The 23,869-nt window shown below is 38.7% G+C and overlaps 1 protein-coding gene across 1 annotated transcript in view; it reads right to left on the reverse strand.

The window, feature by feature from the left end:
* Positions 1-23,869, reverse strand: part of LOC141930165 (RNA binding protein fox-1 homolog 1) — a 920,114-nt gene that overhangs the window by 895,748 nt on the left and 497 nt on the right. The window lies entirely within an intron of this gene.

The raw sequence follows: 23,869 nt of genomic DNA on the forward strand, positions 1-23,869 counted from the left end.
TCAAGGAAAACCTTTTGTTCCATCTCGCCTAGAGGCCTTTCACATTGTATAGTTTAACTCTTACTAAGCAAGGCAGAATCCTTCAATCAGTAAGACACTTTAAAAACTCAATCTGGCAAAATGACAAGTGTTCATTTAACAGCTTTTGTAGTCAACTTCCACCCTCTTGAAGGTTCATAGGTAGGCTGACCACACTCTTTAGTACCCAAACTGACCACCACACTCCTAACTGCATTTAATAGATGTCATATTATGTTACACGAACATGTATCATACGTTGGTTCATCAGATTTTATGCAAAATGACCCTTTTGTTACTCAGATCTGGACTCTTATGAAGTTTTGTCCCTAGAGAAAAAAAAAAGGAAAAAAATTGCCATCGATACCTAACAGTATCTAACAATAGACTGATTAAAGTAGAATATGGGTTTTAATGCAGTATCACATTGGTTTGGATATCCAGAATAACTAACGAAAGCTCTAGACAGTGACTTATAATGCTAGTATTACAATGTGTTATCACACCTTCTGACAAAGAAAAGCATTTACTAACATAGTTTCAGCAGAACAATTTGTTTAACACAGGTTCTTCCTCTAAGAGTTTGCCTTGGATGCTTAAATGTCACTTGTTTTGCTTTGCCAACTAAACATAATAAGAGTTTAGTGTTTATACAGAGTACACTGGAATGTCAGGTGCTTATATAATTGCTTTTGTAGCCAATTTCCTTGCCCCTCAAGGCTCATTAGTCAGTCATCTAATCATTCCATACAATAATGCATCCTCTGTGTTTCCTTCTTGAGTTCAGGAATATATCTTCGTCCATTTCCAACAGTGGTGTCCTTCAGCTGCAACCTTTCCGAGGGTTTTTTGAGTGGTTGCCAGTGTTAGTCACTGTTCCACATGGAGGTGGATTTCCCCAACATCTATTAATTCTGTTCTACCATATACTTAGCCATCTGGACAATAAGGTAATATAAAAAGACTGCTGTTTCATGAAAAATCTGTATGGCTTTGCAAATAATGGGTTTGTTGCACCTGTCCACCTTACCATTTTACAAAGATGCCAGAAAGAAGTAACGGCATACTGCTGTGCTCCCTTCCTATTACAGAACCACACTTGAGATGAGGCTGAAGGAAGTAATATTGAGAGGAGATGAGAAAGGAAGGTGATAGCTTTTGAAATACCTGTAAGTTTTGGAGTACCACAGAGCTGTGCATAAACCTGTACCTGAACTTCACAGGAAGAGGAGTCAATACTGGGTCCAGTCCTATTTAACATCTTCATTGTGATGGGGCACAATGTGACCTCAGCAAGTCTGCTGATGAGACAAAACTGGAGGAGAGGCTGACACACCAGAGGGTCATGCTGCCATCCAGAGGGACCCTGACAGGCTGGTGAAGTGAGCTGACAAGAAGTGCAAAGTCCCGCACCTGGGGAGGAACAACCCCACCCACCAGTATACGCTGGGAGCCAATGGGCTGGAAAGCAGCTTGGCAGCAAAGGCCCTGGGGGTCCTGGTGGACACCAGGTTGAACATGAGCCAGCAACATGCCCTTGCTGCAAAGAAAGCTCAGAGTACCCGGGACTGCATGAGGAGGAGTGCTGCCAGCAGGTCGGGGAAGCAATCTGTCATGTCTGCTCAGTACTGGTGAGGCCACACCTGGAGTGCTGTGTGCAGTTCAGACCTCCCCAGTACAAGAAGGATATGGTGCTACTGGAAAGAGTCCAATAAAGGGCTACTAAGATGATGAAGGAAGGTCCTGGAGCATCTCTTTTATGAGGAAAGGCCGAGAGAGCTGGGACTGCTTAGCCTGGAAAAGAGAAGGCTCAGGGGGAATCCCATCAACGTGTACAAAAATCTGAAGGCAACATGAGAAGACGACGGAGCAGGCTCTTTTCAGTGGTGCCCAGTGACAGGACCAGAGGCAGAGGCACAAAATGAAACACAGGAGGTTCTGTCTGAACATCTGAAAACACTTTGGCACTGTGAGGGTGACTGAGCACTGGCAAAAGTTACCCAGAGAGGCTGTGGAGTCTCGATCCCTGGAGATATCCAAAAGCCATCTGGACATGGTCCTGGGCAACCAGTACTAGGTGGCCCTGCTTGAGCAGTGGGGTTGGCCCAGGGAACCTCCAGACCTTCCAACCTACACCATTCTCAAATTCATTTCAAGCTACACAGCATGTAAACACACACACAAACACCCAAACCGAAACAACCACCACCAAGCAAAAAACATGCCCAGAAGAAAAATAATAGTTTGGTGCTTAAATTAAATGGCAGACATTTGTAAACTGGTAAACCAGCAGGCAAATTTTATTTTCAAAGCTGAGTTTCCATTGAGTTAACCAGCTGACTCAGAACTCTTTGGAATCCAGTTTCCAACAAAACTGACAACATGTCACTAAATTAACAGAGCAGTAAAGAAATGCTTATTTATTTTGTATTTAAACATCAACAAATGTTTAGGTGGAATTACTATAAATGTTCAGTAGCTAACCACTGAAGAACAACTTCTGCCACTGTTTCCACAGACAGCTGTCCAGCTGACAACACGCTATCAAGAATATGCATTTCTCCTTTTTGGGGGCTGGGGGAAAGGAAAGGTGAGAGAAAGTAACTTTTCCTGACTAGAATCCTAACAGAATTGGAGCTGGAAAAGCACCCCATTGCTAGCCACTGGGAGCAAGAAATCACCCGTGTCATGCTCTGCAATCCACAGGGCACTGCAGATATTCCAGCTGCTTCTTTACTGCTCCAGACACAGTGAGCAACAAAACTCATTGAAGAGTTTAGTAAATGTTGAGGTTTTTTAATTCCACAGCAGAGAAGGAACAACGACAACAGGAGCACTGCAAGTAATCTGCACACACGTAGAATTTCTGAGAAATACAATTTTGGATAAAAAGTGGAGTAGAACTCTCCTCTCAATGAAAAAGTGGCTAGTTTGCAGTGCATTGGAATAATTATAATATAAAATGAAAAGCTTCTTGATGCATTATATTACTTAATAGCATTGGGTAATTCTCTTGAGTTTCTATTTTTAAACCATGAGAGTGTGTTAATGAAACTTTCCAAGGAAACTTCAACTAAGGACAGGTGAAACAAATTGCTGCTAACTCCTTCACAACTTCACACTAAAAGTCACCATCAAAGTAGTATTAAATGGGTATCAATACCACAGGGAAGAAAACTGATTATTCAAATTTAGGGTTATATTCAGTAATTTACACAGTGTAAGATAAACCTATTTTAGAAGCCCAGAATCCAGAATTCAAAGAGTTTATTACAAAACCTCAAATTACTTCCTTCTTAATATATAAAGTGCATATCTCAATTAAAAAATATATAAAAACAAATCAGTCTTTTGTTTTAACTGTCCCCTAAAGATATTTTTGGCTATTTTTTGATCCAATATCACAAAGAACATATCAAATCTTGTTTTAAATCCTAGAGGTAACTCTCAAAGTGAAGAAACAGATATTTTGAATATCCAACTCATCTCATGGGGTGCTCACACTACCGTCTGCAGCTTAATAAATGCAAATCTGACCATCCTGAGCACCACGTGTGCAACACACAAACCAGACTCTCACTTGCTGCCAGACCCTGAGGACACTCTGGCTCATTCCCAATTCAGCAACCTATCTGCTCAGCAATGCAAAACACTGCTCCTCACTAATACACGTTTCAGTTCTAGGCCAGTTTGCTGACTTGCAAAGCTTTACATAATGGATCTCAATTCACCTCTCCTGCCTTTTGAGTTAGACCACCCACCCCCCAGACAGATTTCACTGCAGTGGTCTGCTTGCCAGCTAAACCGAGTCCCAGGAAAGCTTATGCAAAACTGAACCTTCACAGAAGTGGCTGTCAGAAAAAGTATTACCAACTATCCTGCTACAGTAAATGTAAACCCACTCCTTTGTCCAGCCTTACCTAATAATTTGTAAAAACAGGTGAAACAAAAGAATAAGATCATTCTTCAGCTTTTCACCACAGGGAGGGAATACAGTCCCAGACTGCAGTAATGAGGTCCATATAACTGCACATTTAACTTGTTTTAATTAAGTGAGTTACTCTCAGTTTTAATAGTCTCCTTACGCATGCCACAGAATAAGGCATTTCTTGTGATTTCTGGGTCATAACCCTGATGAGACGTATTCTGAATAAGAGAGCCATATAATCTTCTCTATGACTTCTATCCAATAGATCAGAATTATGTTACTAAAATATTCAAAAGCCTTTCCTCTCTCACCCTTCTTTCACTGGTACTAAGAGTAAATCATTCTAATACCAACAGCAGCTAAAAATACCTCTGTATTTTTTATATACATAGAACATACCAACACGCCTAACAATTTGGGCAAAATTAAGTCTGTCTTAGGATGGAGTATCTTTATATTTGGGCAACTGAGCGGCTCCTGCAGCCTCCATGGATTTTCTGTTTGTTATTGAACCACTCAACTTCCAAACTGCTGAACCAGAGACAGACAGCCCTTTGAACAGGGTACCCCTGTACCATGTCTCCAAGGAATTATTTGTGAGGAATGAACTTTTGTGACACAAATAAACATCAGTCTTACGGCCCCAGCTCCAGGTTTTTTTCCACCTTACTAGACAAGATCACTACCCTTGCAGCACCATTACATCAGGGCTCCACAGGCCCAATCTTGAACCTGTTTTTCTCTTAAAGTGAATCCCTTCATGGGCACAGACTTATTGTATACATTAGCCTTACAACATTGTTCTTATCTGGGAAATCAAGACTTCTCCCTCCCCCCTCCCTTGTTTTTTTTTAATATTAGGACTGAGCTTCAAAAATTAGTTCAACAAGTGAGAAGAATTTACTGAAAGCAGTGAAAAGCCTAACATACAAAGCTTAAAACTCTTAACAACACTGCCCAAACCCTGAAAAATCAGGGTTTGCCAACAGCTATGTGAGAAATCATCCTTTATTTCCCACTACAATACCTTGAGTAGGAGAAAACTATAAATGCCATGTGCTGCCCATCTTTTTTTAAATCAGTAGCTGCTTACAAACATCCCTGCAGGTGTTTAACTATTTAAAATTAAATCTCACATTAAAACCAGTGCCTCATTTGCAGCTAAACTGAATACATCTCAGATCTGTTCCCAGGATGAAGTAAACCAGTCAGCAAATCACATTTTCCTACTTGACTCAAAATGAGTGGAGTCATTCTACTGAAGAACACAAAGAAGGCGTGGCAGAGCAGAAGTCTTTCAGTATAACATAGCACATCAGTGATCAGCAGACAAAAAAAAAGAGATTATTTTCTCCTACACTATGTTGCTTGCTAGCAGGGCATCCTCAATAGAACTCTGTCCTTAATTTAAAAACAGAATGAAACATTTTCAACATCTCCTGTTGTGGTCTCCATCCTGTCTGTGTGTCTAAATGTAACTGGATGATATAAAAAGAAATACGTTGCCTTTAAATGGTTAGAAATGGGAGCAGGAGTCAGAGTAAAAATGTGAATTTGCGTTCTGGTAGGCAGCAAACACCCCTGACCACAACTGCAGAAACTTTAACAACGTTTCTTCAAAAACAATTTAGCACCCCAAACAAAGGTTACAGTTACCTGAATTAAAGATTCATCTGCTTCACATCTTTTATGAACCAGGAATGGTAATTCCTGACCAGAGGACTACTCCAAATCTCCTCTCTGCAAGAGAAATGGAAGAGCCAGAAATCCCCAAACGCCGAGGCCTCCACCTCTCTCAGTCCTCTGTCTCTTTACCCAGCAAGTCCCTGAGGCCTATTCCCCCTGTCACTTTTTTTTTGGTACTAAAATGATCAACAATATTGTAAAGGAATGAGTTGAAAATAAAGACTGTGTTTTAGACAGCTGCACTTCTCCAAATAATCACAGTCATATTGCTGAGCCTCAAAGTGGTCTCTGAGCAACAGCTACAACTAGAGAACAGCAGTATTGGTGCTGTTCCTTGTGTTGGTGGGAAACAAGAGAACTAGCAACAGGTCTGGTAGGACATTTGTGTTACTGGGAATATTCACTTCACCTGTTCTTCTCCTTTTATATGTCAAGAGACTCATGTTTTTGATGTCTTCTTTCAACTGACAGTTAACCCTGTTAGTTTCTTCTGCTTTGGAGTCATTCCATGTGCTCCACACAAGCCATGCAGGCATGAGGAATGTGCTTACTGCAATGCATGTCAGAAACTCCCGGCGATGTGCAGCTATCAGGGATGGCGAGTCCTACCACCCTGGCATCATGCAGTCTTGACAGCTCCCCTATGAGAAAGAGTGGAGTGAAACTTTGCTTTTCTAAAGTAATTTTTATAGTATTCATCTAAGGTCTTCTCGTCAGGAATTCTGTTAATTCTATTTGGAACAAATAAAAGCATGTTGACACAGAATAAATTTGTATCTGTGCTCAGGAAGAGTAGTCCTCATTTACCTAGAACCTGCAATTTCAGAATTTGAATCTCTATTGCTGGTTAATGCTGCTAAATCATCTGTGATTAGAATGAAACTTCATTCATGCCACAGCTTTCAGAGCCTGTTTTGATTTGGTGGTCTTCTCTTTCGGGATCAAACCTGTTGAATATGCAGTGAGCATCTGGACTTTCAGCAGAAGGGCAAAGCCTGCAGCAGTGGAGCAGAAGTTGCACAGCTGAGCGTACACCCCACGGAGGCGACAGGGCAGCTGGTGGGCAGCTGCAGCACTTCAGCAGAAGTTGCTATTGCCGTGGTCAGGAAAAAAAAAAAATGTACCTGCATGCAGAATTTGGATGACAGGGAGGAAGATACCTATTAAGAGAGAGAATGTAGGGTTTCATATGGATTTGGGTGAAATCGTGAGAGACTGATGTAAAGTTGGTTGCTTCCCCCTTCCCAGTGCAATTAGAGAGGGCTGTCACTGCACCAGCCAGGAAAGGAAGAGGGAAGAACACAGACAATATGCCTGATGTCCTGGAAAGCCTTGGTAAAGGAAACTGTCAGGAATTAGGAAGGACAAGTTACTGCTAAATTTAAAAAATCTTTAACTTAAAAGTTTTTGCTGAAATTTGTTGTTAAAGCTGAACTTCAATCAGAAGTTTTACTGCTAGAGTATCTTATAAACCCTGTGCTATTCTGACAACTCTGTATTACTTTTACATACATGAAATAATGTAGTTTAGAGAGAACAGATTGAGAAACTCTCCAGACTTTCATTGCAAGGCTGTCTCCCAAATTACCTTATAGAAAATTACATATTATTATATATTATTATTTTCTCTTATAAAATATTATATTATAGATTTTTGTAATCCATACCTTGCCACAGCATCCATTTCTGAAGACACTGCAGCAGAGTTGCTTCTGCCACGGAACTAGAAGTATGACATCTGTGAATGTTTCCTGCAGAGTTATCAATTCTGTCTTCCTGTGGCACATTACCTTTACAATACCTCATTTTACTCCCAGGAGGAGGATCGCATTTTTCATTTCTTTCAGAAAAACAAAGCTATGTTGAGATGCATTCTTCATTTGGTTTATTTCAGTCTGTTCACCAATTACCATATCAGATGACTATTTCTCAATAAGTTACTTGTCCATTTTCATCAAAGCACCTGCCACATCGCCCTGTGCTTCTGCTGTACAGTCTTTTTGACACTCTGCCTGGCAAGCCTCCTAATGAACACAGTCAAAGAGACACTATGCTTTTGGGGAGGTTTTTCGTACTACTCTTAAAGGAAAACTCACAATCTGTACGTATTATATTTCAGCATAGAGAGATCTAATTACAATAGTAAACCCCACCTATGTGTTTCAATAAAGAGTCTACTTAAAAATCTATTGCTAGAAATGTTTCCAATGCATTGGGAAAAAAATCTCAAACAAATTGCAATTAAAAAAATGTAAATGTATTTGAGGACATGTTAGCTACAACCCTTGGTTTTTTCAAGGCTGCAGAAAATATCACAACAAATCTCTTTCTGGATAGTTTCATAGACTTTTATGGAGCTACTAAAGTCAAAATTAACAAAGGTGATGCCATTAGATATACTACATATTGCAGAAAATCTGAACTTGCATTAATTTTTTTTGTACTATGCTAGTTCAACTTAGTATTTTATATAAATCTAAACTCTAAGTTTTAAGGAATGAGAGTGTATAGTTATTGTAACAGCTGTCATTTTTCTGGAAATTTCAAGGCTTAAGACTATTTGTAAACTGCAGCCACCACCTATATTTATTTCAGTTCAGACAAACAGTCAGGGCCCTGAGGCATGTGTCTGTATGTCATCTACTGTGATCTAGAACAGTACCTTCTTATCAGACCAAAGTACTAATGGACAACTGGAGTATTAGTAACTATGGGCAAGAACATGAAAATTGATTCAAAGCAGTCTTTGACATATGCAATCCTTATTAACTAAGAGCTCATCTGGAACACGCAGTATTGTCAGAAGCTTTGTACATCATTTTTTGAATAGTCATCCCAGTAATCTCTTCCACAAATACAAATGCACACACATAAGAAAGTGTAAATTCTAATTAAAGTTGTATTTAAAAAATAATAATTTATAAAGTTTGAAAAGTTATAAGATCATTGTTAATATGTAACTGATCAAATTTAATTTCAAGATTTATGGTATTATTTCCTCACTATCTTGACAGCAAGATCCTATTTTCAAACATTTGTGTATGAAGTACATGGACCAAATGAACAACTGAGTCATTCATCTGCTTTCAACTTACATATGTCAACATACAGATTGAATGAGCGAGCTTCGCAAGCCACATGTAAATGCTCCCATTTGGTATTTTGATCCATATGTCTATATTATCATAAGAAAACCAGCTCCCTTAGTTCACCCATTTCTCCATCTTCATAAATAAAACTTCTGTATGCAGTGAAAGAGAAGTTGTAGTAACAGTCTTTCAGGCTGACCACAAATTTCAGTGAAATACAGTTTTTTAGAACTGGTTTTAAGGATGTTAAAGCTTGATGGAGATTCCATGCGTTTTTGCTAAGAACCTGATTTTCCTGAGTCCAAGGTGCAATAGCACTGTCAGCTACATAAGGAAATTAATTACGTATATCTTTCGTAGGTTTTCAAAAGGCATACTCAGGAGGCTGTTAATAAGAGTCAACTATTGGAAAGTGCTTACATTACCATGGAAGAAAATATGTCAAAACACTACACAATACTGCTCCTTGGTTTTTTATTCAGTGCTGGAAAAATACTTTTTGCTTTTGATTTTCACTACAAAAAGAGAAGATAAATAGATTTTCAAACATTACACATGCAGACCCTCACACATCTACATTTTCCTTTTTTTCTCCCTACACTAAAATGAAAAGAGAACTGTAATTTTCTAATTTCTTCCATTCAGCTCCAGGCAAGCAAGCCAAACTCTGAATTACATTACATTAGTATATCATGCAAAAAGTTACTTAGAAATAATTTAACTATGATATTTAACAGGATTTTGGGTGTTTATCAGCATCTCTAGAAATAGCATTACGGGCAAATGAAATAAAACTTCTCTTTGAAAACAAAATAGCCTTATTTCCAAAATTACAACCTCAGTAATGCTGTATGGTTTTGTTTTTTGTTTTTTTTTAACACCAGAGGTAAGTATCTTTCTTATCTGTTTTGCCTCCCTCAATTCTCATTTGCATGATATGAAAATCACACACAGTCTGAGATGAGAAGCAAGGAATAAGTCACAATAAACAGGTCTTGCATGTAAAACAAACTCTTTAAGATGACAGAGCTTGAAAAGAGAGTTAAAGAAAGAAAATGTAAAATAAATTTCTGCTTGGAAATGTAATTAAAAAGCCTGAAGTGACAGCTAGAGTATTTTATGACTGTGAATTTACAAAAAAAAGAACACCCCAGGCCAAAGTCTTTATTAGGTCCTTAACAGAAGCTTAAGTAAATGACCTTTTGCCTTTAGATGGGATTCTTAACACTTCTTTCAGTCCCTAACACATTGAGGCACCAAGTGCTTCAGGTAACCTAAACTGAAAATCATGGGGTTTACCCTTCTGGTGTTGGTGATGCTTGGCTAAAATGGACAATGGTCAAAATTATCACATTGAGACTGAAGTATTTAAATTTTATGCTAGGAGAAACAGAGATATCTTCTTTCAGGTGTGGAATAGTCCTCCTTAAAGAGACAATACTGACAAAAACAGGAAGAAAAACAAAACCAAAAACTTCAGTGGGAGTTTTAAGATCATCTCTGTGCTACCAGTGTGACACAATCTCAGGTGAGGATTCAGTCTGGATTACCTGTCAGTAGGCTGCAAACTTCCCTTACATGGGCTACAGGTTCCATCTGTTCATCCACACCTTATAAAAGCACCATCTGCCTACCAACCTAAAAGTGCAACCTGGCAGCTTTCCATGATGTTTAAGTCACCATTTCAAAAACTGAGGTCAGCTTAATATGGCGACTACTCCAGACTACGAATTTTATATCCTTTCCCGCTATATGGCATCATTTTGCACTTTCAGAGAAGGGAGAGGCTTCTCCACAATGTCACAACAGTATTGATTTTTGAAATATGAGGGAAACAAGAAACAGCTCATCTGGTTTTGATTACCAAGCATAAACAATGGCAAAATAATTTCCAAATTGGAGAGAGAGATTTGCTCAAACATCAGAGTTCATACACACTCACTAGCTATGCAAATGGAAAGAAGCACACCAGCATTTTCAAAATGCCTCAGGATACGTGAAGGAAATCTCTACAAAAAGAGTTCTACGGGGGAAAAGAAAAAGTTCACTTAGAAACTAAGTTGCTATATTATTAATAATACATCCCCATTTAGCAAGCACTTTAAACTAGGTTCTTCAAGCAGATTGATGAGTAGTTATGTACAGTGAAAACTAGTGTGTACATGGATGTTGTACCAGTCCAGGTCTAGAAAACAGGAAAAACCTCTTTTCAGTAAAATATTTGAATTAAACAGACCTGCATTAAGATAGTGTTACAACACTTATTACTTCCTCCCATATTATTTAATTCATGGAAAATTATTGTTTAAAAACAAAAGGGCCATATGACAAGAGCACACTGACATCTGCTGGCATTCTATAAACGCATTTCTCTAAAGATTATGATTATACTGCCCTCGACATTTTTTTCTTATCTAACAGGACTGTATAACAAATCAACATTGTCCATATCTAAATAAAACAAATGAAAATAGTATTCTATACTTCCAAACATTACAGTGTGTGAGACATTCTGTAGCTAAACAGTCTACACAAACATACTTCTCTTCCATATTTGATTTCTAAACTATTGCAGGAAATTATTTTCACCTAATTTAAGGGCTGACAATTTACATTCAAATAATTATTTCCCTAATTTCTTTGCCAACAAAAGACTAGTATTTCCAATTTACTATCCAAAGATGTAACTATACCTGTCACTCAGACAAAGCTCAGAATGGTACGTATTGTTTCACAGTAATGGTTAGCAAAGTAAAAGAACATTTTATTTGTATTAGCACCACAGCAAAAGGATACATGTAAAGATAACACACTAATCATCTAGCAAACCACATACTGAAAGTGGTACCTAAATACACTGGAGAAAATCCATTATCTCTTATCATTTAACACAATCAACACAGGTATTTTGATAACCAGCACATCGCCCAGAAGACTGACCAGCTTTCAGACCTACAGCATGCGAAAGTCAGCAGTTCTAGTTAATGCATGTAGTTGCTAAAGCAGCTCTAACTTGGCATCGTTGTGAATACAGAATATTCTGTAAATCTTCAGGCACTTCTAAATTTATTATCTGAAAAGCATGCAATATATTCATTTAATGCTTGCTGTTGGAATCAAAGCTTAACATCTCCTCCCTCCTGTGTGCTATAACACAAGTTACGGTTGATAACTTAAACGCAAAATAGAAGGAATTCAAAATTATAGTTCATACCGTCAGCAACTCAGATGTGTTGCACACAGATACTGAGGCATAAATATAGTATTAGAAACAATGATACAAATCATTAAATATGAACAATTGCCAAGCTGTGCTTAGTGAAAATCATAAATACGTTCTTACTATTTTTGCATTTCCAAATCAATTGTCAGCTGCAACGTCTACTGCTTTTATCAGCTCCTTAGCTAGATACATATCATAGATGTGAAAGGATAAATGAAAACACCAAATTCACCTTTCTAATTCATTATTTGTGTGTATTTTTACTGTATGCCCTTGTGTATTTCACTGTATGCGCTCATCGGCATCTGTATTTCTTAGACTAGGCATACTAGAAGAAGTGACAGTAGTTTTTAAACATGAAAAAATACACAGCTCTCTTCCTTGCAAATGTTTAACTAAAAACCTTACAGCCCACTGGAAAACTAGATAAATGTGTGGTTCTGACAAGAAGGAGGAGAAGCAGTACCAGCTTGTTTGGCTCACAGTTGTATGTCTCAGCCATGAAGCAATGGTTCATGTAACCTTCCACTCAGAGGAAAAGGACAGTATACACCAACCTCTTCAGCAAAACAAACAATACACAGCAATGTAAAATCAAGCACTCGCTGGTAGCTTCCCAACAGCTTCCAGGGAACAGAGCCGACTGCCCAACAACAGAGCTGCAAGCATTCATGCACCACTCAGCATCAGCACAACAACGAGTAACTCAAAAGCCGTTTCATAATCACCCAGCTACTCACATGCTCTGTAGCAGACAGCATCCAATTCACATGTTCAACTATCGGAAGAAACACACAGGTCATCTTGTGACATCAGTCATGCTTCTCTTGTTGCCAGCCTGTCCAACTTTCACAGGTGTGCACACTTCCAAGAGTCCTAAGATGAGGCATTTCTTACTCTTTCAGCATCACGCCAGGAAGGACCACCCATACTGAAGCTGCAACAGTACTGCGTTATAACAGTCATTTGGAATTCTCTTTCAATTTCCGCATTTGAGACAGTTTTATTAAATTATTTAAACTGCTTATATATTAAACATCAGCAGAGAAAATTCTTAAAAAGAAGAAAAGAAAGGGGAATGTTATTACCCTAAAATCTACCTACTCTTTACAACGTGATTCCAGATTCTTAAAACCCACAGATGACAGCCAGCCTTTCAGCAGAGTGAGAGAAAAAGTTTGGAGATGACTGTTTTCCCCCAAACAACCCAGCACATGCTACCACCACTGTCATTGCACAAATATCAGGCCTGAGATATTAAATAAATAAATAAATTAATATAGACCAGCTTTCCTCTTAGCAATTCAGAGGATTGATGATCCTCAATGGTTCAAGCTCCACTATGAACTGCTCTGATGTGTACTGGCAAAACTAACGAGGGAGGTAACAAGAGGAGCCCAAATGACACAAGATTAAAGAGACACCAACAGTGTTCCTCTTCCCTGTTATGATCAATGTTATTTTCAATTGATTTAAATGAGAAAGTCTGTAGCTCTTTAGACTTACTTTGGAGACCTTCAAAGAAGAAGAAACTTGAGACCAAACTATATGGCATTTTAAATAGCAAAATAAACAGCAAATGCAGTGTGAGGTGCTAGTAAAATGTAACTCCACAAGTCATTTTTATGGCAATGTGGAGCTCACATTGGCTCAGGATGTGCTTCTTGAAATACAACAATACTAAGATCTACTAATGTGACAGGTGCAGTGCTTGATTTAAACACATTTACAGGAAGAAAGAAGCTGATTTACTGGCTGAAGTTAACCTCAGCGAAAAGAGCATTCATATATAGGAGAAGTGTGACTTTCACAGCAAAGTATAAGTGCCGAATACTTTGATTTTGGCAAACAAAAGTCAGGAATAAGTAGAAAGAAACAGTTTATCAAGTAGCTCACTTGCTGTCGATTTCTACTTTCCTTGCATGTATTACTTTGTGAACAGTATGAGCATGTACCATGAAAAAGTTCACAACAAAACGATACCAAGGACTAAAGCAATCATCATGTCAATCTAATTTGTATTTTAATCAACTTTCGAGCAACTTGAAAAATACTCTCACCTGAGAAAACTTTATTAAATATATAAAATTAGAAATTAGTGTCCAATCTTTCTGCTTCTCGTACAGTGACAAAATATTTAAGGGCTTCAGCAGGGAAACAACTTTTACTATTGTAAAATTTATTAGCCACTAGAATATACTTACCATAGAAATTTGGATTCACATTTTATTCTACTTTGTAACAGTGCAAATATGCAAAGAGAAAAAAAGTCTATGCTGCTTTTAACATCACAGGAAAATTCCTAATTTTCCTTTATTTTGCCTGATTGCAGAACTTTAACATAGAGAAGCATTATATTGACCATTATATATATTTATTGAGAATTGCATCTGTTTTTAAGACATGTTTACAAAGCAACACTGATATTAAGAATTATTCATGCCCTATTATTGTTATTTTATTCAACAACACAAAAAACCCCCAAACACAACAATAAAAAAAACTACAACAAAGCCCCACCACATCAGAATGTCAGGCATACAGTGTCAATCAGCACAGCAGTTCACAGCATATGCACTGACAAGATCATCAGAATTTTAACTCTGTGGCCGCCACTGTAAAATAAATTTGCTATTCCAGCCCAGATAATAGTGCTGATTGGAACGAAGGCGCTGGTACCCGCATTACCATTAACTGTTGAGAGACTTGATTTTTACCTGTATTACTGGTACCTCTGCTAATTATAGAAAAAGCGGCTGAACAACAGCCAAGGAGACACGGGTGTTCTGCAACTTTCCTCCAAAAGCCAAATGATCTAGAATAAGCCTGAAATACAACCATGCAGACTCCCTACCACTGCTGCCCGCTGTTTGCCAGGCAGCATATTGAGAACTTCAGCTTCTGGCATCAGAAACACGAGACAGATATTTTGAGGAGGAGACACAAAACATTGGGTACCATATAGATCACACTGGTACTCTGTGTGTGCATGCTGGTGTGCACATGTGCGACCATAGTAACATACGATGTTACTAACATATGCCAGTCACACTCATCAGTGATGCACTGATGTCCTTTCTAAAAGAAGCATTTTGCCATGTATGTCAAACTGCCAGTTCAGTGATCCTTCATCTTTTACTCCCCACTGTAAACGTACTGATAAAGATTACAAAATGCAAACCCAACTTTCTCTAAATCAGACAATTGGATATGGTGCATAATGCAATTATTTGCTGGTACAGGCCTCCCCCTGCAATTTCTGTCATAGGCAAACTGAAAAAAATAAGCTATGAAAAAGATCGTGAGCAAACCACGTTCAAAGCATGCTGAATCCTTGTGCTCGCAGACAATAGCTCTTTCACACCTCGGTGTTATTACAACGCCTCATGCAAACCCGCCTTTCCTACCTCTTCACTAAATAGCAGTTTTAGCAGAACTAGACAGCTGCAATACTAGCAAAAATAAAATTGTTAATTGCTACTTTTACCTCAGTGGTTCCAGAACCAACAGAGAAGAACAAATAGGAAAATCAGGACTGGCAACGTGCCACACGTAGGAAACACGCATGCTACAACGGCTACCACAAGATGTCTGCAAAAAAAATTTTGTTTCAATTTATTCTTTTCAAAGCGGAAATAATTCTCCTAGATACAAAGGGAGACCATTACATATTGATAATGCAACACTAGTGCTGTTTTTTAGAAGGGGAAAACCCTTAAACTGAGCAGGAAAGTCTTCATTTCTCTTGATTGTAGTAAGCAAAACTGACACGCATCCACAGCAGTAGCGTAATTGAACTTAATAAGAGAGCTGTTAGCATAAGAATAGAACACCCAAAAGTGCAAAAGCAAAGACTATCTGATTTTTAAAGAAACTGGAACAATACTACGGGCTCCTGTAACAAAATAAGATGGACACTTCTTAGAGATTTTTATGACTCACATCTAATTATTTAACTATTTGTTTTTATTTTATGCTTTTATTATCTTGTCCTTTATCATCTATTGTTGCTAAGTTACATGCTTTATATAAAATTTATATGGAAATAGTATCTTCCTGAATTTGATCACTTCAATCACTTGTGTTTTAAAATTGTTTTAAATTACTTCTTCTCATTGAAGATGGGGTTTTTACCTAGTACTCAGAGATGGTATCATGACCTCATTATCCGTTTCAGCCGTCTCCAAGAGACCCCTCAATCCTGCAAATCTCTTTATATCACAGTACCAGAAGTTTATTATGATACATCACAGCAAAAAAAGCACCTTCATATTTAGAGTATAAGAAAATATTTAGGTTCCTAGATAGACAAGTTTGTACATAATGAGATTTCAAGCAACACTCAAGTCCTTTTTAAAATCCACTCAGGTTCTAACAAACATACATATCTTAAGAAAGGTAGTTCTCTGGCTACAATGAAACAGAAGTTTGAGTAGATTCAAAGGCAAAAATACAGCCACAAGGACTGAAAACTGTGGAAATAGGAAAACTTCAGGCTAACTACATTAAAAGGAAAACAAGAAGTGTTATCACCAAAGCTGATAACATACTTTGCTGCAGCAAAATGGCAACTGCCGAAAACAAAACTATGCTCAAAATGACTAAAGAGGCCAAACTACTTGACTGCATCATTCTGCCCATTTGAACCAGTATGTCCCAAGAAGTACTGATTAATCAGGTGGTTTATTGGATATGACAGTTCCCAGGGTGAGGATGAAAGATCATATCAGCACCAAAGCCAACCAATCTGAAGGCATTTGACAGTGGGAGGAGTAAAAGATGGCTTCAGTATCAAAGAAGCTGCGCAGAAGGCTCGGTGTGTGCATCGCACGCCTGAGCACTCTGTGCGTTAGGCTGTGAAGCAAGCCCCTAACCTGCTCCATCTGACAACCGGCCTTCATGGTCGATTTTTATCACAGTAGCATAAGGTCCTTAATAATCAGTTACAGCCAGAGATCCAGTGCTGAATCAAAATGAAAGCAACACTGTAAAATAGAAACAACAAAACAAAGACGTAAATCAAAAACTCATGGGTCAGTATCAGGGATTGGAAAACAATAATGATGAAATAATCTGTTTTTAATTGAGGACATTCACAATGAAGCAAGTGTGCAAAACATGCAATATGGACAATTTTGGTATTTGGCAAGAGTTCAATACTTGTAATGACCAGGGGAAACCCAACCGGTCTCCTGTGGAGGCAGCTGCAGACGAACATATTATCACGATGGCAACGGAGAAGAGGTCATCATAAAGTGAAGGAGCCGTTTGGAAAGTGTCCTAAATTAAGGAGTGAGAAAAGGGGTCTAATATCACAGAAAGATCAGGAGGATATCTCGATCCATTAATCTTCCTGCTGGGTCACTCTATGTGGCTCAATTCAAACTGCAGTCTGGGACTTCCTTAGCATTTATATTGTCACAGTCTTAAAATGGATATCACCATGTGGTAGATGACATTTTAGGTAGCTCATCTTTGATGTTGGAGGAAAGGACATTTAAGCAACTACTCACATACACAGTGAACTGCCTGCAGCAGAGTGAGATTTTTTTTTTTTTTAAATCCTAGAGCTTCACTGTAGAGTTTCATTGTAACAGAAGATAATATTTCATCAAACTATTTCCTGTGACACGGATCAGAGACGACCACCCAGTAGCATGGCTTGACAGTGATGCTTCATGATCTTTTCCCAACACAGAAGCAAGACTGTAAACTCTGTGATCAAGGACTGCATAGACTATGTTGCATCCCAAGGCAAAGTGGTACAAAATCACACAAATATGAAGAATTTAGGAAGTTTATCCTAAAACCAGTGGTTAGTATTCTACATTTTCATATAGGGACTGTTGACAGGATCTTCATTTACTACCAAATTCATCTTCTCAACAAAATACCTGTATAATATTGGATAATCCTTAATTTACAAAAATTTGTTAGTTGTGAAAAAAGTGGGGTTTTTGCCAGGGCAGACAAAGGTATCAATACGGGCTCTGACAAAGACTATCAAGCTTTTTCCTCTGTTATTCGACGTTGTCTAATTTCTCTCTCCCCAAACTATAAAATGTCAATCCTCTACAACATATGGTGGAAAAAAAATCAAACATCTAAGATCAATTTAACAAAACAACAAATTTAAAAGCTAAAAGCAGAAACTCAGGAACTGGCTATCCAGAGGATAGTTTTGGCCTGTTCATCAGCCAAACTACTTTTGTGAAAGACAACTATTTTTATGTAATGGACAGACACCTAAAAGATTTTTTTGTTGTTTTTTCAAGACAACAAGACAATTACACAACATTTTATTTTGAAATCCAGGGCTCTGGATATGTTTGAGATTCTCAAAGGCTTAACACTCATTTAGCTACTGAAATAAGAAACTCCACAACAGATTGTCAGTTTTTGTAAGACAAGAGTGTTACATATGCAAGTTTTTTTCTGCTTGTGTTTTCTCATGTGTAAGCTACAGATATTTGAAAGATAAAAAAGCCATAACACACCCAAAAGAAAGAATACAGAGCAACCTAGGTTCAAGGAAACCAACTGCAACTGCGCTGGGCTTTCCCACCAGGGCAGTACATATACACTTACTAGTTTTATCTCATGTGATGATGGTGTTGATTTCAATAAAGCAGAACTTCTGTCCTGTTATTTTAAACACAACTGTCCAATATGACTGCATTTTCTTCCACCTGTATGCAAGTGTTCATCCACCTTCTCTACAACTGCTTTAACTATCAGAATACTTTGATCTGAAATAGTAGCACTTTCTCATTTAAACCTTCTCCCAGATTTCCTACCCACATTTTCACATACTCACACCTTGAAAACAATACGCACTTAGAGTTGAAATTTTCTACATCAAATTTGAGTTTCCTGAATGTCTCGGGAGAAAAAATATGTGTTTTCAGCTTTTTATTGTTCTGATCACACAATATTTGCTCACATCTAATACAGAGCCTGAACTCAAAGACAGTAAAATCCCTAGAAAACCTCTGGAACCAGCAATCAGAGGAGCAAGATCCTATGAGTGTCCTCATCAAGAAAAGCATGTCAGCATGTATTCACACTTTATTAGATTCTAAAAAATACAATGGAAAAGTGATTAATAAATTTCCAAAAGTAAAGGAAAAGTTTGAATCACAACTAGCACTGTGACAGACTCAAGGTCAATGAGCTACAAAACAGCAGAAAGCTGAGATTCACTAACTCCTGCTCTCGCTACCATTTGTTTAGCAATGAGAAGGTTAAAAAACAGCAATGGCTTGAAACATGTTCTAGACTGTTTCCTTGTAATTCCTTTTTTTGGAATCATAACCTCTTCCTTCTGTACCCTAAACTGTCTTGGTCAGGGGTTGTATGCTGGAGGATTGAAACCAAGTGTGTTGCAAACTGAGAAAATCTGTATATTTTTACAGTGTTTGTAATGCTGGTCACAAACAGCTGCATCTGGCCCTACAGTCATCATGTTGCCATTTATCTTAAAAGTGATTTAGTTCTGCATGTTTGCCCTTTAACACAATACAAGACTTTCAGCTCAACCTGCTGTAACAATATTCCCTTATGCCTTTCCATCTGAAGCAGAGAGGCAATTATTTTAATGGATATGAGTTTGCTCGATCATTTTTACAAAATCTCCCTGATTGACTGCAGCCAGTCTCCCACTGACAGACACTCCCAGTTTGTGGCATAGTGTTTCCCAGTCCAGGCAGTTATCTTAATTTTAGGGCGCTGAATTGCATAGGCAGGTACTAAGGCATCTGTCAATCTAGAGCTGTACGTTTACCTTGTTCCTTTCAGGGTATTAGCTGCAATAACATCTTGCTGTTTGGAAACACAGGATTTTAGAACTGCATCCAAAGTTGCAAAACGTTTGGGCTTTTTTAACTGGCTTTGAGAAAACTGTCACAGAGCTTTAGATGTGTGCACATGCCTTACGTTAGAGATACTTCAAACTACTTTTAAATTTCTGAAAGATACATACTTGCAAAATACCTAACAGTTTCCTTCCCCTTGCAAAAAGCCAGATAGTTAATAGCTCATACCACACCTCAGAAACTCTCTTGAATTTCAGAACATTCATTAAAAACTCCTCTTGTAAATATTTTTACTTCTCGGTGGGTTCTCTACAAAGTACAAAATCTGGAGCAGAAGAGTAGAAGCATTAAACTACATGTACACGGCAAAAAATAGTATTTCAAAGTACGAAAAGCATATTTTTGGCATTCGATGTTGCTTAGTACCTAATTGTAATCTATACTGTGAATCAAACACGACTGCTTCTTTGTGCTTCTCAGAATGTTACCCATGTTTCAGTACTGCTGTTATATACCACTGTAAATCTCAGCATCCCAAAAGTGTTCTCCTGTGTCAGGTAAGATTTCCTTTCAGTTTACATTCATTTTTCAGTGCATCAACTTAAAGGACACAGAAAAAAATAACTTCAAAAAATTAACTTACTTGCAGTAAGTTGTAATTTCTGGCATATTAAATTTTAGCAAAATAATACAGTTTAGAAGGGAAACTGTAATAAATACTGATAGAGAACTTCATAAACAGTTCCCTGTTTACATTCAGAATAGGGGATAAAAAAACTTTACCTACTAGTAATATATTCAAGAATATACAACAAAGTTTCAGAGATAGCATACTTTCAAGAAGGAGGACATCTGCACTGCAAAATAATTGTGGGCAGTGGAGAATTCAATTATTTAATTAAAATAATTAAACTACCCATTAAAAAGTGCAACTAAGCAAAGAATTAAAAACAAAGAGCAACAATAAAAAATAAGACTTTGCATTAATGACTTGGGAAAAGATCCTCAGAGATAGGAGCTTTCTGCTCTCAGGAAATACTACAGCTCAAATCCTGCACCATCAAGTCAACAGAAGTTCTGCCACAGATGTAAAACATTTCACAATCGAGACCAGAAACAGTCAGGCAGCCTAACACTCTGTTTTCTACTCTTTTAAGCCCTGTCCATTCACTTGTTTCCTAACTGTTCAGTTTCATTTACATGCTGCATGAGACAACAGCATCGCCAGTCTCCCACATGAAATGGGAAGGAGTCAAGATCCAAGGAATCAGTAGAGAGAGTTCCAACAGAGGCACAAAATAAACACAGTTAAAAGGAAAACATTTTTCAGGTACTATATTTCTCTCAAGCCGTAGTATTATATATTAATCTTAATTATAGAAGGTTCATCTATTTCTGACTAATACACCTTTCAGACAACTATATGCTTTACATACCCATGCCTTCCACAACTGTAAATAACATTTCTTCTTGTGGCCAGCACTAGGAGTTTTGTCTTTACAATATATAATGCTTATGATGAGATTTTAAAAAAACAGATAATGCCATTTCAAAGGTACAGCACAATAAACTAGCAACGGTGAGTTATTTAACTCAGCCATTGGTCTCTTCAGTCATGTATTTCCAACTTCCCCCAGTGCAAGTGAGTAGTGAACAGCTCTTTCGGTCTTAAACAAAGCTTACCTGTCTGCACGAAGTGAAACCAAGGATACGATTTCCATTAAATCCCTCCTAAAAACTAGGCAAAAACCTGGTAAAGCCAGCACATATGTAGGGCTGGCAGAGAAGCAGTAGATAAAAAATACTGAAAGAGAGACCGACTGGGCATACCAGAGGAAGAGACATTTTGGAGAGAACGAGGTAAGATTCTTCAGAAAATAATTAAGTAAGAGCATATGCTAAGAAGAAAAAAATGAGATGAAGCAAAAAATAGCAAAATCAGAAAGAAAAGTAAGAGGAGAAGAGGAATAGAATAAGTACACAAACATCCATCAGAGATGACACAGGTATGAGCTGATCCTGCCCGGGGCAGAAAGACTGACTACATCAGTGGCTGAGTCCCCTTTGGCCTCACTATTCCATGTTTAACTTCAAAGGGGCTTTCTGCAGGACTGCAGCCTGGGAAGTAAGGAGAAACTTCAAAACCCACCACTGCTGGCAGCCACGGCCTGAGGACATAACGTCCTCCCGCCTTTGCAGCAAGTCAGCAGGGCATGTTAGTAAGGGATTACATATGCATAGAGTGTGTAGGCATCACTATATAATAATTCACAATGCTGGGAACTGGACCTTGTAATCCTACGTGTACTCATATTCTATACTGGAAATGTATCATATTATGCATCCAAGAATTAACAGTCTCTTCCTCGACATTTGACTCCTGCCAGTATTTCTGTTATTTAAGGATACCCTTTCATGAAAACCAGAAAAGCATCCTCATCACGTCAAGGACACCAAGCACTTCAATTACAAGAACTATAAAAATCATCAGCGTACTGTGAATTTTATTCATTACGTTTGTCAGCTATATTACTGATACTCAGTTAAGTACTAATAGAAAAAAGAAATACAGTCTTGACACTATAAACACAGACTTCGTTTCAGGAAATGTCAAATCCTGTCTAATGTATTTACCAGAAGAATAAATTGTAAATGAAACTTGGGCAGCCAAGCCTTTAAAGCCTACATAGGGTACGTAGTAGATCTGCACTGTAATCAGAAATGCTACGTAGTTTCCCAAAAACTCAGTAACTCCAAATCATTCAAGTAAAAGAAACTAAAAATAAATAAGTACCATAGTTGGAGTTACTCTAAATCACTACTATAATCCTGGTAACTAGAACATGTGACACCAAATACCTTCCTAAAAACTAAATGCTTAAGATACACACTGAAAATTCACACACACGCGGCCCCCTGTCACTCTTCCCAACATATATTTTCTCAAGCAGCTGTGACTATTTGGTCTCTAAAAAGTAATTATTTGATTATGAGGACTAACTCCATTTTAGACTGTAATACATCCACAACCATCAATCTCTACCACAGAGCAACCAAATCTTGCTTGTACTTTTATAGCCCATAAGTACAATAGTCTTCACGTTTCTAAATGACAAATGGAACATACGGCATCTTTCCTTTAAGTATCATCAGGTCTAGAGTGAGAAGTGAAGCAAAGGACTTGACATTGCTGGGACACCATCTTCAGCGTCTGTTGTATTTTATGATCCAATTCGTCTTGAATAAGCTGAATTTTATTTGAAGTGAAAAAACAGTCATCACTGAACTACCGAAGAATCTAACATACCACGCCACATTTGCAATTCAGAGAGGAGATAAACAAAAGCTGCAGATTTGGACAAGAGCTTTCACACTTCGCTGATGTGAATCACTCCAGAGTCAAACTTCAGACCACATTGGTTTCACCATCTGCGTGAACCACGCTAAGTTGGCAGCACAATGTCCAACAGCCACATGACAGACTTGGGAGTCGCAGGATGCGTGTGGCTCTCAGGCTGCAAACCCCTGCTGAAGAGCGGCACCTCTGCCCGGACCGCCTATACATTCTCAACGTATATAGTGCTGCCTCACCTGTAGTGAACGCCTATACAGGCAACGCTGATACTTTTCTCCCTGACAGAAGCGTACAGGAGAAAATGATACGATGAATCGCCTCTAAAACGAGTAAATATTGATGACTTACAGGCAAGTAGTTCCCCAGCTCTCTTCTAATCAGTAACTCATCTGAAACCCGACTGGCCATTTTCCTCGTTCTTCCCCATTCTCTGGGAGTCCCCCCCCGTCCCAGCGTTGGCCCCACAGCACCGTCCGCGTTGTTCCGCGAGGGAAGCGAGGCCGGAGCGGTGCCGGCCCCCCGCGGGGCGCACCCGGGGCCCCGCAGCGCGGAGACGGGCGCTCCGGCACCCTGAGCCCGCGCCGCGCCTCCGCACCCCGGCTCCCACCGCAGCCCCTGGTCCCCGACAGCCCCCGCCCCGCCTCCCCGCGGTCGCTCCGACCCTCCGCGGAAACTTTCCGGCCGTGGCGACCGGCGGCGGCGGCGGGCTCGCCTCCTTCCCGGGGGGAGGCCGGCTGGGGCGGAGCGGGACCGGCA

This window comes from Strix aluco, chromosome 15 (genome assembly GCF_031877795.1).
Source record: "Strix aluco isolate bStrAlu1 chromosome 15, bStrAlu1.hap1, whole genome shotgun sequence".
Classification (NCBI taxonomy): domain Eukaryota; kingdom Metazoa; phylum Chordata; class Aves; order Strigiformes; family Strigidae; genus Strix; species Strix aluco.